Here is a 14,680-nt window from a genome sequence, read left to right as displayed (position 1 = left end):
GAAATCAGCTCCTAGGGCACTTGACCTTTACTGAGTATTATTGACCAAGATGCGAAAGAACCTGGATAAATGCTAGGTCCAGTTCTTTCATTTTCTGTACTAGCAGTGGTTGTAAGTCAGTAAAATCATACACACAGACACACATACATACACACACCCTGGAGTGAGTTTATTCCTTACATGGCTTTGCCGTGCCTCTTCTAACCAAGCAGGCAATAATATTTACACTGGGGACTCCCCAGGGAGATTCATGCAAATCTCCTTGTCCAAGAGAAACTCTCCAGCGGTGCCTGAACTAAGGCACTGGAAACAAAAGCTTTGTGACTTTCTCCTCCTTGTCTTCCAGCAAAAACCCTTCCAGGTAGGTACAGCTGATTCTTAAGTAGCAAATGGAAGATGAGTATAGAACATCTGCCAGCAGAGCGAAGGAGGAGGGAAGGGATTTGCTGTGCACGTCAGAGTGCAAGAGTAGCATCCCAACAGGCATGTTCTCTGCTGAAAATGTACTAACATCTACAGCAAGCAAAGCAGCGATGGGATTTCTGCTCACTTGACATCTTCCTTTCTGAGGGCCACCGGGCTCGCTTATCACCAGCCACTTGGCCATGTTTTACAGCATCGTTTTCAAGGGCAGTTGTGTTATTTCTTAGTGCCACCAAGTGGCAAAATTTAATAGAACTATTTTCGATTGTCACTTCCGACCAATGAAGAAACCGGAGTTTCTTCAGAATCTCCGGTGCCAGCAGGAGGGCAAAAAAGCCCTCAAACAGGCTAAGGCACAAAGATTTTGCAAATTAAAATAAGAATGAGTACTATCTGTTTCAAATGCTAAATGATCCAAGCAGGGGAGAAGTTCACAACAGAGCAAAAATTTAAATATGTGTAAATCCGTAAGTCTATTCAGTGTAACATCAAGTGCATGCTAAAAACTACTGAAAAGAGAAAGAGGGCTTAAGGGCATATTTAATTTTAAGACCATCTGCTTGCAATGTCTTGCTCAACAGGTGTAGCTTGCTGAGCTAGAACCAATGATACTGGTAATTGACTCAGACAATCAGTGGGTGGAACCTGAAATTTCCAATAGGCTGATGCTACTTTCCATTATAATTTAATGAGAGGAAAAATATTCACCTCTTCCTCATACAATGTAATTATGAAATAGTGCAAGTAAACCACAGCTGCAGTTTCATAAAGCACTGAATTACTTCTGTAAGCGTATGAACTTTACCAGGCCCCAGCAGGTCACCATGGGAGACACCAAAAAAAGCAAAAGTACAATGTATCCATCTGGAACAAGTATTTTCCCAACTTTTTCAGGTTTCTGTAAATAAAGGGACAGTGCTACAGCTCCTAGTGCAACATCAAATATTTTCTTGACTGATTTTCCTTCTGTTTTCCTCTAGATCTATGGGGAAATACACACAGATACATTTCTGGAACATGAATTTATGTTTGGAGTATTCTCCAGATGGAATTACCTAAAGCATAAACCAGTTGCTTGCATTCTTTAAAAAAAAAAAAATTGGCAGTTTTTTAGTGCAAGTGCACTATTGCCATCAAGCTAACTGAAAATGTTGTTAGACTCAGAGCGGGAATCTCCTAGTATAAATATTGCACCGAAGTCTTCCTCCATTGGAAGTGCCTAAGCAACCTTTGGGAGCAGGAGGGATTCTGTATAATCTATTTTGAGAAAGAAAGAGCAATGCAGTTAGGCCATCTGCAGCTGCAGTAAGGGCTGGGAATGTAGGTGCAAACAGGTAGACTGTTCTCAGTGGAAAAAAAGCTTTTGCTCATTTCAGAAGAAACAGGGTAACACAGTTTTCTCTCACAGCCATTTTTTATGTAAAGCATTGGAAAATTGCACACTCAGTCTGTTTATTCAGAGAGCTTGGGGGCAGCTCACTCTTTGTAAATAGTGGTATAAAACAAAAGCTAAAAATAGGTTAACTATCTTCCTGTTTACTAACGTGTCAATAAAATGTATCACCATATAAAACCAGCACATAAGCACCATTTAAGGGTAGGTCACTGCGCTGAGAGCAGCCCCGGCACTTGCCGTAGCTCCTGATGCTAGTCAGCATCTCAGGCTCTGAGTGGCCTGTCCGTGGCTAACGCGTCCAGCGAGACGCACAGTCACCCTGCCCACTTCAAAGGTCAGCAGCAAGTACTTCCCCTGCCTTCCCTCTCCATTTTTCTTCTCCCATTCCTAGAAGCCTATGCAAGATTTGTCCCAGTGGATACCGCAGCTGTGCTGCCAAACTAGGGCACTGCGCAGGCATCAGCAATAACAGATCCTTCTGTTAGATATGGCCTTTAAAACAGCCGGACAGATCGGAGACCAGTGAGCAGCTGAGACCTCTCAAAAGGAAGGTCTGCATCAACGCCACCATTTTTATAAGGCTAGGCTTGAAGAGTGTTTAGATACCCACTATTAAAAGATTAAACTATACGGTTATTATGACAATGTGCTAAAGATGTGTTTGGGAGAAAAGAAAAAAAGAGGCTTGAGTTTAATTTAAATAAGGACATATTAACATTAGGAGCAGTTCATTATCTTCTCTAGGAATTTCGTTAAGAATTGCAAGACTAACACTGTGTTTATATATACTCAGTCTAGCGTTAGATATTTTTTCAGTAAGTTGATGGTAGAAACAAGCCTTCACAGCTTTGCAGCCATAACAGTGAGACATAACAGATGGAGAATGTGTCTTCTTTTGCCTGTTATACCTCTGTTACTTCAGTGGTGACACAAGAAACCAACTAACTCCCCTGTCTAGAGTGCAGGAGACATAAAGAGGAGCTGAAATAAGATGAAAAAGGAACTGTGAAAGCCTCAATAACATACAGGGAACTCGTGTATTTAGTATTTTATCCATTCTAGATTAAAAGATCCATTGTAATTACACAGCAGCCTTACACATTTCCCAAAAAGGTGTTTTCCTATCCCCTTCCTCATGCAGCCATCATGCGCCTTCATAAACTGTGCAAACTTATCCTGAGGAGATTTTTCTACTGAAGTGCAATCTATCCAGCTAAATCTCTGTTAACCTGACAGCTTCTTCCAATTAGTCCTTCCTATTTAAGCACATGCCCTGTGTGCTACTGCAGGCACATTCAATTAAGATGAAGAAAAAAGTGCAGTAGACAGGCTTGACATTAATATAAATAAATGAGTGTCTTTTCTTCATGCACAAAGATATCACAGTTCAGCTTTCAATCACGCTTTCAGTTCAAGGGGATTTAAATACAGATAAACTTGCACTGTTACAATGTCTGTTCGCAGTAAGTAGAAGCAAGGTGACATTAACAAAAAACTAAAAATGTCTTCAAACATTGTGAACCTTTATCTGGATCACTAGGATAGTAAAATTAAGCTTGATTTCAATGTCTTCTAATGACAGTGATTTTTTTATATACTGACAACACTGTAAAAAGAGACAACCAATTTGATAACAAGCATGTATTGCATTCTTGTTCAGGGAAACACAAAGTTGTAGTGAGCTTGGTCTTCTGCAAGATCAGAGAGGTGTAGCCTGTTCTCCACACACACACCCTGCCCCGAGACTACTGGGCACCATCAGTCCAGCTCTGTGTAAAACAATAAAACCACTTTTGTACATGAAATTCTATTAGGATAGATTCTTCTCAGCCATCTACCATAAGCACCTCTGCCATTTATTTCTCTGCATGCCAGTCTCTCACTCTGTTCCATAACATCAACTAGGTTCTTTCTCAGGCAGTCCAAGAGATGATGTACTCAAGCTGAATCTGCAACAATTTGTCCTCAAATAGCATTAAAACAATCACCACCTCCATTTCCAATCTGGGAGAGGGTTTCTCTCATTAGGAGCTTTTCTAGTCTTTTGTTTGATGACATGATCAAGATGGGGAAAAATCCCTAAACATTTCTCTCACAAACTTCAGCTGGGATGTCTAAAATATGACAGACTATACCAGGGCACACAGAAATGTTAAAAAACATACTTTGTTACAGAGCAGATTCTCTTTAATTTAGTTAAATATTGCAATGGTTTGTCTGTTTAAAAAGCGTGGATTTACTCAGCTCCAGTAGTGCTTCCCAGTGTGAAGCATTTGCTTCACATCAAAATCCTTGGTTGACTAGCACAGAGTTCACCTGAAGGGCCAATCCTTTCAGCAACAGTAATTATAACCATTTCCAAGACGGCTAATTATGGTCCCTGTTAATTAGTTTCTAGTCAGTGAGACATGCTCATAGGTGTTCCTTAAGGATAAGACACATAACATGAAATATTATTCCAACGACAGTAACAGGCAACTATTAGACTATTAGAAGGATGGTTCTCAGAACTCTGTCAAGAAAACCGTATTTGATCTTAAGATCATGAGGTACATTCAGGATTTTAGAATCTGTCCGTGTACTTCCACACTTCAACATACGTGAACAAGACAGGAGCATATTGGTTTTCTACAAGCAAGAAAGAACATTCAACTTTCTTTGCATGTTACTGTGTCATAACCTAACATACCAAAACCTGGAAAGAATTGAAGTCACATGTAAGAAGCATTATGAGTCATGTAAAAATAGGAGCCAAAACTGATAAGTTTAAAGTGTCCCAAAAAAGCCATTTTAATAGTTTCAGAGCAAATCATGTGTGTTCTGATGTAAATCAAGCATTGACCTGCTTTGCATAAACACACACATCAGTTATGCCTTTTGCCATATGCTTACTTAGCTAATTATATCAAAATCTACTTATGCATTTATAAGTAAATGGACTTTGGACTGTTAGGTGTCATGATGATAACATGAAAATCAAGAGTTAAATCCTGTTCTGTTTACCCACACAAATAACAGACAACATCTTGAAAATCGCAAAGGCAGAATAAAATTTAATTGGAGAAAAAAAAAATAAATCCAGAAAACCAAGGACACAGAGAGGCTCAGAAGCTATCCATGACTTGAAATATGCTAATATGGGGTTTGAAAGAATTTTCACCACACCGAAAAAGTCAAAAAATATGAGAAACAACTGCCCTTAGGTGTTTGGGAGCAGAAAGGGAAGACCTGCATTCATGACTGCAATTCATGTTTAGAGCCATTTGCTCTGCTCTCAGCAAAAATGGGAATTTAGCCAAGGACATATGTTTGATCTCGCTGCTAAGCATACAGATAATCTGATTTTCACAAGGGTTGTGTCTTAAAAGGTCTCAAACACATGTTGAGCATTGGTAGTGCCTGAAACAACACTCCCTGTAAGAACAGTGGTGGCCCCTTTGCAACAACCAGGCCAGGAGATGGATAGCTAGAGCAAAGCACACTTACCAGGTTGATCAGGTTTTCACTTTCTGGTGCCTTTCTTCACTCTGAGATGCCTCCGAATTTCAGAGATGAACTTGACCACTTTGAAAGCTGTCTGAAAACCCACAAAGTTAAACACCACAACAGCAGCGACAACCACCATCCCATCTCTTGATATCTTGGTATCTCTTCTAGTGTTCAGAAGTTTAATACAGACCAACTTTATTTGTACTTCTTCAAATTGGGAGGTCAAGCTAAAAACCAAGAAAATTTGCTAGTGTGTCATCTCAACATTTTTACTTTGCTGGCTAGGTAAACATAGGCTGCAGTGAGCTAGGGGAGGCGTGATTTAAAGACAGAATTTATGCATTAGCAATATGAATATTTTTCTTGGGAGAAAACTGTGGAGCATCACTTGATTTGCGCAATGTTTGCTTTAAAACTTAAGGCTTATTCAAAACCAACACACTGTGAGTGCAAATTACCTCTTAACAGTAAAGCCACTGACTTGAGTGATTTCAGCTAACTCGTTTTACTTCACGGCTGAGGCATACACAGTCTGATACCACAGCTCAGCTGATAGCGGGGAGGCAATTTTAACTCAGTCGTTTACGACCTTGAGAAAGCACTTGCCTCCTGCACTGGCTTAGGCACACTGACATCTGGAAAGACGGACTGAAGTGCAATCTGTGCTGCCCAGTCTGAGCAGCGCTGCAGGTCACCTGGGGACAGAAGGCTGCAAATCACTGCAGATATAGTTCAAAGCATAATGCAAATCTGTGTAAAGCAAAATAGCCAGGCTGTCTTCTTGGACAGCTGTGTGAATTCTAGCAGAATTACAGCCTGGACATTTTAGCTACTGCAAATGTCTCCCTGAGGATTTGAGCTTGGGTGGGTTTCACAGGGGGGTCATTTTCAACCTGGAGTTCTTTTCATGCATGGATCAGAGTTGAAATTGAGGAGACACATCAGTCCGCCTCACCGCTCATGCAGGATTTTAACTAGGGTAACAACAGGAGGAATTAAACTTTTTTCAGTTAGCTGTGCTTTAGTTAGCTGCCTTCCCACTGTGGCCACCATGTTCATCTGCATACGGACCCATAACTTCAAGTTGCACTGGGAGCATTTTAGGTGCTTTTGAAAACAACTCGGAAAATATAAACTGTCTTGTTTGTGTTTTTCTCTGTCTGAGCTCCTGTCCAGACACCTTCACACACAGAAGTGGATTAAATTGCATTTTTCTTCATGTAATTTAAATAATTTAGAAACACTGAGCAGAGGGAGTGAATATTAAGTATTTTAAAGGTCTCTCAAGGGTCCCTGAGAGAGAATTACGGGATACTGCTTGAAATCAAAGTGGAGCTAGCACTTTCCTTTCTCAAAACTCAGAGGAGGTAGCACTTAAGAACAAATGGTCCAGTAACAAAATATTTAAAATAACTGCACTCTTTGCTGAAAAGGTATTTCTTGTTTTCCACAAGTACAAAAAGAAATACCATGTTCTCTTGGTCTTGTATAATAAAATGTTTTTTCTGTATTTCTTCTTCTGTACCATTCACATACAAGACACTCCATGCTGTAGAGGTTCCTATAGCAACAGAATAAAATCTTTTATAATAGTAGCTGTTCTTTTCCCAGGTATACTTATCAGCTGGTCATAGTTTAGCCTTTGAAATAAAGCTTCTGAAGTAAAGCTTCTTGTCTTTATGGAGCTGCACATCTAGAGTGAGAAACTGTATTTTCCACTCAGCTTACATGAGTAAATAGCCATGCCTCAACTCCAATTAGCAAATGGAGAAATGAATACAGGATTTTTAGTGGCAGAGAGCACATTACTGTCTCTGAGCGCTCCATAAGTTTTGAATCCACATCTCCCTTTCCTACCCTCAGGAATTTATCACCCTCACGCCACTGAAGACAGGGAGAAGGCAGAAGCATGTGGAGAACGAGAGCATTGCCCCCATCGTACAAAAGGGCTGTGTCAGAGCAGACTGTGAGATGAAGGTTTACGACTCTGAGGCTTTCGCCCTGCCTGGTGGACCATCTTGTGCAGCACCAATGAGATGGGAACAATTGTTTCTGTTCAGTTTAATCTTCCCTCCAGACCATGCTAAAGTTAAAATGAACTTTGTTTCCCACTCCTTCATTTGATGTCTCCTTGGGCACTGTTTCTGAGCGTCAGGCCCTTCCTTCAGCAGTCATTTTAAAGAATCAGTGTAATCCCATCCCCATCTCTGCTGTCACCACAGCTCGCTCCTGAGCCTTTTCTCGTTGTGCTTCCTTGGACTCACTCCTCCGCCCAGCGTTCTGCAGGAAGGACTGCGCTAACTGTGCCAAGTGTGCTCAATCTCCATCTTCCAAAGACTTTGTAAGCAGCTACTTTTGCCTAAAATTTCACTCATCAATAAAGCTTATTTTTTATCTTTTACCTCAAACTGTTATTTTGTCCTGATTCACATAGTATCTCTTGAGGACAAATTGCATTTCATGTTGTATTTGTTAACTGCAATGTAGATTTATGCTACTGGAACAGTACAAAAGCACAAAGGATCCAGATGTCATCATTCTTGTTTTGGGGAATGAACGCAAAAAGGCAAACATCTCACAACTCAAAAAAAAAAAAGAAAAAAAAAAAAAGTGCCCATTCTTTTCCCTTCATCAATTTATTCTGAATTCAGTCTATTATTTAAACTAAGACTTTTAATCATACAAGAAAGCAATCTTTCTGTCAAGTGCTGTGGCACTACAGTTCTCCTGGAGACTATCCTGAAGAAGGCAACGCTGCTAGGACCTCCCCAGGCTGGCGCAGAGAACTTAAACTAATGTTTTGTTCCGATTTTAACTGGTTTCTATGTTTAAAAGTACCTTTTCCAAGGCTGCTGATGTAACATTGGGTGGAGGTGGTTTCAAAGCAACCCGCTCTGTGCTGTGCATCTTATTTGGGCTCTCTGGGCTGTAAGTCTCCAGGTTAGAGTTTCCCAGGCCCCGTCCGGCAGCTGAGCTGCAGAGCTCCTTCGCTTCCCTGAAAACCGCAGCGAAATTAACCACAGACCCAGGAGCGGCATGATGAATCTGGAAGTATATTGATTTTATTTTATGGGCTATCACAGCAGATACTTTCACGCTAACATTTTCACCACAAATATTCACTCTAATTTAACTCAGTTGCCCTTCTGTAATTTAGTAGAAGATCAGTCACTCGGCAGAACAAGGCACTGAAGCAGCGAGTAAATAAAGGAGACAGGTTCTGCTGCTGTCGCGTTACTTCTGTTTTGTCATGCTGCATGTGTCACCAGGGAGCAAGGATTACTTTAATTACCAACTGCTTTAATTTTGAATAGTTATTATGGAAAATTGTGAATCATGTTAATTTACTTTGGCAGCACGACAATGGGATCACTTTCAATCCTTGGCAGTGGCTTGGGGAGGCCGGTGGGGAGGTAGGCAGGAATGGAATGAAGGTACTTCCACAGATCTGAATTTCAGAGGGGATGTTGTCATTCAAAAGAAACTACGTGATGGCTTTCAAAATGCTGTTAAGCTGGAAATGAGCTGGGTCCCCTGATGTATTCTATCAGAATTTCTACGCTGATAATCAGCAGTCCAGAAATATTCATTGTCTTCCATTTCAGCAGTTTATAACTGATGCAGCTGGTGGGAAAGGCTTGTTCCTTTGACTTCTGCTTTTACAAATGCTACTGTAAACTTCCAAAATCCGTTGATGGGTTAATGTGGAAAGCATACCCTGCCCTAGCCCAGACATCTGGGAATACCACAGAGAGGTATAAGTAGATACACTTAGTGATGAGAGTCTTTTTGAGACTTCTGAGTTTGAAACCCCTCAGGGACAAGATATTGAGCCTAGATGAGCTTAAAAGGTGTGACTTAGTACCGCAGCACTATGTTCTGAATTCAGGCAGTTTTAGGTACCTTCTCTTTGGCTGCAAAACTTCCTGCCTCCCCTGTGCTCCTTGCTGCCCAAAGCTAAACACTAATTGTTCCATCTCCATCACACAGAAAACCAAAATAAAACTCAGTTTTGACTTATTTAAACTCTGATGTTCTCAGCAATCCACATTCCAGTTTGGTTTCATGGAGAGATGAATGAGCTCAAGTGAGGAAACTGCGAATAAATCACTGAGGACAAAGACTTCTTAACTGCATTTCTGTGCCCAAGATAATGCACAGAGAGCTGTATGATAATCCATAAATTGCAAATTAATATCTCTTGAGCTTACAGAGCATTCAGTGCCTTTCTTGATTGATACAAGTAGCATTTATCCAGGCTAAAAAAAAACCTCAAACAAGAGAAGCTGCTAATAAGGATGTTTTTTATCTTTTGGACCTTGAAGAAATAAAGAAAGTCCAAATTTTATCCCCTATAACTCCTCCGAGTTAATAGCTATTTCCAACTAGTTCAAACATACACTGAAACTGCTGGAGACTGGGGGAAGGTCAGCCACCAGAAGCACTCTCTAGCTTTCTCTTTTATTCCTGGCTGTAAATGGGAATGCATAAGGGCACGTGCTGATAGCTATTTCAGGACACGTTTGCCACATCCCCTGAGATAAGACCAGGACACTGACTGCCAGGTCCCCTTTGCCTAACAACACCAGCAACACCTTTCTGTTCACCCAGGGCTCTGATGAAATGCAGGTGAAGCACTGGTGGCAGATTGTGTGCATTTTGGTTGCGTGCTGCGAGCTCTTCCCTTAGGAAAAAGGAATGGTGTTGTGTGAAATCCCCTGAGAGAAGGGGGTTGATCGTCTTCCAAGAGGCAACTGAGCTGCACAGGGGAAGACCTGAGAGCACCACAGAGAAGGCAGTGGTGAGACAGTGAGAGACATGGGTTTAGCAGGGAGGTTGCTGAGAGGGACAGAGATAAGAAGTCACCTTACGTGTGACAGGAACAACCTTCCTAGGGACCACAGAGGACTGCACAGAGTTTGCTACAATCAGAAATCCACTGAGCTGGCTGAAATGAAAGCAGAAAGCATCAGTCCTGCAGAGGGAAGGGAGAGAGTGACTTATAAACCTTTTATTTCTGTTGTCTCTTCCCTAGATGCGGAGTTTTCTCTAAACAAAATGTTAACGATCACGGCTTGTTTTCTAATAGCACCTGGCTTGTCAAAGCTTGAAACCTTTTTGGCCTTTTAGGGATGCTCACAGCACAGTCAGGCCCCAGCAGTTCCAGTGCAAAGCACTGGCCAACCCCTCCCAGCTCCGCTAAAAATTCAACCCCTTCGAGTGAATTATACCGGCAATATGTGGTGAATACTGTCTTCACAACACTCAGCTGGTCTTTTCACCCAAGTACTTCAGTAAGGCAAAGCTTGCTATCCTCTCGGTCTCCTGTCTCCCTGGGTGGATGCTCCAGGCACTTCACAGGAGGGTACCCCGTTAGCAGTGGCACAGACGAGGCAGGAGGTGTTGCCTGGCAGAGGGCTCCAGGACCACTTGTGCTGGGTGTGCTCCTGAAAAGCAGGTGCGGTGCCAGCGTGCCATTGCTAATCTGGTCCACGGGCCCAGTCCCTGCCAGCTGGCCCTATTTTAGTATGGGAGCTGCTGTGGTTTTACAGCATATTTTAAAATAGGTCCATATCTCTTAAAGGCCTCCAAAATTTGCCTTATCTGAAGAGCTACCCTGACAATTGCTTCAACTCCACAGTCATGAAAAGGTTTCCTGGTTGGCTGGTTTGTTTCCTTCTTTCTTAAACTTTTGCTGTAAGGGCAAGGAACGTGTTTGTTTTCTGTAGGGTTTTTTTGTTTTTTCAAAGGAGAAATTAAAAAAAAAAGATCAAAAATATTTCAGAAGTGATAACAAAATGCATTTCAGAAAACACATCTACATTTTAAGGCACCACTTTGCAGAAAAAATGTTCCCATAAGATTTCAAAACCGGAGGCAATATAAGTTTGATAATAAACGACTCAAGTGCAAGCCACAGGTATGCCTAACATTTTCTGTGTCATTTCTGAGACAGCTTTGAAGGCGAGCTATTGTTTTATTTGGACTCCTTAAAATAGCTTCAGGCACTTGTAAATGTAAATTGAACCCTGACTTCCAAGAAAACTAGTTGCAATCAGGAACTTAAAATACCACTCTTCCTTCAAGCATGGGTGGATTGCAAGGAAACGTTGTGCCACATATGCTGTGTTCATTCTCTACATCTATTGTCTTCTGGAGATTTTTCAAGATTATTTTAAGCAGAAATACATCCCTGGAAAGCATTTATCTTTTAATAAGCACTGCAATGTCTGAGCAATGTTCATTTTCCCATTTTTTTCCTCCCAAGTATCCAGATGCCTTTGTATATAAGAGTCCTAGAAATAATTTAATTTCAAGAATGCCTTTTTATGCTCTGACTGCCAGATACCACGGGGAAAACTGGATTACAAACAGACTAAGCGGCTGTGTGTATTAATCCAAATGCAGCTATTTTTAGCTCTGAGATTTATGCTAATTTAATAACTAATTTTTAAAACTTGTTTAGAAGGTTGACATCTTAGGTTTGTTAAGTAGCTGTGGTTGCACTGTGATATCTTGAAAATAAGTCTCGAAAAGAAGGAGGGCGGTTTGAGACGCAGAGCTGTACCGTGACTATGCCTGATGCTCCACCAAGAGCAACAGCCACTGTAAAGGAGCTGAACTGGCCCAATGGGGGCAGCCCTCTTAGACCCTTTAATGGCAACAGGAGCTTCTCTACCCCTGCACGTGCTTGTGCCTTGAACCAAATTAAGGGACCATCGCTAGGGAACGTACGTTCAAGCTGTCCATTCACTCCTTCTTGTTGAGTCAACACACAAGACTACGGATGCGCCTGGTTCACAATCATTTCTGGAACAGAGAGCCCAGACGGAGATGCCCTCTGTGGAAATATTCCTTTCCAGATAGCAGTACTATCATCCCCTGATCCAAAACCAGGTTTTTCTTTACTTTGTGACTGCATTTGATCGCATACATACACATGGCGAATTACCCGACACCCCAGCACAAACATGTCCATGTGCTAATGTTACTCTGAGAATTTATTTAAAGCATAAAAGCAATTAATAAAGCTTTCTAAATTGCTTTAGATGTTATGACCTGTTTGCCCAGAAGTACTAAAAGAAAATTTGCAATGTGATCATTGCAAGGAAACTGTAACACTATTTAATCCTTTTCGTATTTCTTATACTCCTTAACATTTACAAATCACATAAACCCCTGAAGCCACCATACCCAACAGCATGCCTGGAAGACGTATTACATACACTCTCATGCAAGGCAGAACTTGGCAAGTCAGAGCACAAACATGCTGGAAAAACACAGCAGCTTTTTAAAAACAGGGCCCTACGTTCTCGGTGGAAAAAGTTAGTTTTCACCAGTTCAAGTGTTCGTTGCTATTTTTGGCACTCACTAGTGACAGCAGCAGAATAAATTCCCCTTCCTCAATTTTCAGAGCACAGCGTGAGACTCATCTCTTCGCTAAGACAATATCCTGATGGATTTGTAAGGTCACTCGGACTCCTCTCAGGGTCTGATCTTTCTGAGCAAGAGCTTCTGAAAGAGAGCAGAGAGTTATTGCTCACATATTGTCCCCCCGACACACCGTGACGCGCAGCGTCTCTGGTTCATAAAGAGACCACAGAGATGGCAGAGACGAGCTGTCCCATTTTTTGTGGCAGTAAATATGTCGAGGTCTCCTATCCTCACACATACAGCACAACTGTACAGAATCTGCTGTACAGAAATGTATCTCAAAAGCTGAGAGCTGCTGGGGGAACTCAAGTGAAACAAATGAATAAATTAAGAGCAGCTTTTCCTCCAGGGAATTAAGATGCCAAGAGGAGGAGACGCAAGGAAGGGGGATGCAAGGGAATCTCCAGGAGCACAGCTGCCACTGAAGCGGTGGGGGAAAGGTTCGTTTGTATGGCACAGGGTGGGATATGTTGACTTTGCTCTCAGTTTTCAGTTTAGGCCTCGAAATGGCCAAGGAAAGCACCTTCTCAGGGTTCTCCCTGCGAGAGGAACAGGTATGAAATGAGGGCAGGGTGAGAGTGAAGCTTTGCCATAAAAGCCATGGATTCGGAGGAGGGTCAAGCATGGGTGGTGGAGGACTCTGCATCCAGCTCCCAGGCGCTGCCTTCTCAGGCTGAAAATATTGCCCCCAGCGACCCTACAGGGCTGATCTCCAAGATCCTCTGCCACATTTCCCCTATACACTGTCATATCGAGATGCAGACTGGGTGGGCAGGGGAACAAAGAGGGTACACAAAGCAAAGAAGGCCTTAGGTGATAATGGGTAGAGTGGAATTAGCACACAGGAAATCACATTTCCTGTGCAACAAAACCTCCTCACTTCAGCCCTGTGTTTCTCAGGATGTTTAGCAGGCTAAGCAAGAACAATCAGCACCACTTTGAGTTTTGATAGATTCATTCAAAGGATAACACGAACATATTTCATTACCATGGACTAAATATGAAACTCTGTACTGCACTCCTAGCTTATAACTTTTTAAGGAGACTTGTTCCATGATAGTATTTCAGTGGTTTGTTAAGTTGGAATTACCTTTCACATAATTATCCTGCCTTCTTGTCAACCTGCATTTCTAATACTCATGTGAATCCCCCAAAATTAAATAGAAGCTGGAGCAACATTTAATAAGAAATTATTTCTGCAGATACACACATAATAAACTAGTAATAAATATAGTTTCAAGGGCTTTATCGTACAGTCTGGCCAAGGTACATTATTTCAAAGATTAACTTTCCAAGTAGTTCAAATGACAATTGTTAGATCAGAGGATGGAGGACGGAGCTTCTCTCTTGGATGGGGTGACACAGCTGTGGGCAGGGCTCCTCTTAGGAAGCTGACACTCTAATTGCAGACTTTTTAACGGAGCAGATCTCTGCGGCCTATGATTTATCTAGGGCTGATGAGCATCAGCTTTCACTGCCATCATGACAAAATCAAAGGGATTATTCACTGATTCAGGAAGCATCTGTCTAACAGCAACTTATTAAGCAAAATAATCTCTTGAGACAAACTCTAGACCTTGACTACTTAATTGTCTGTGAATAACCTTGCTTGTTCTTCAGGAGATATACTGTAAGAATGAGATATGCTAATAGTGTAATGGTTAACATCTATCTGAGGCAAACAATATTAGAGAGCACTGGAAATACTATTTTTTTTCTTTACATGTAGAAAATGGAAAGGTGATAGAGGTGAGAAAGATTCTGCAGCCATTACATTATTGCTAAAGAGGGTTGTATCTCCCTTTAAACAGTCACTTATAAATAATATTTATACAGTGACAGTGGCATGAGTTTATGGTTTTACTCATTTAAAGGTACTTGTATTTCAGTAACCCATGAGGCCTGGACCGCAGACCAAGAACATCTAACGTCCCGCAA

The sequence above is a fragment of the Chroicocephalus ridibundus genome, chromosome 3, assembly GCF_963924245.1.
Source record: "Chroicocephalus ridibundus chromosome 3, bChrRid1.1, whole genome shotgun sequence".
Lineage (NCBI taxonomy): Eukaryota > Metazoa > Chordata > Aves > Charadriiformes > Laridae > Chroicocephalus > Chroicocephalus ridibundus.
This window is presented reverse-complemented; position numbering follows the sequence as displayed.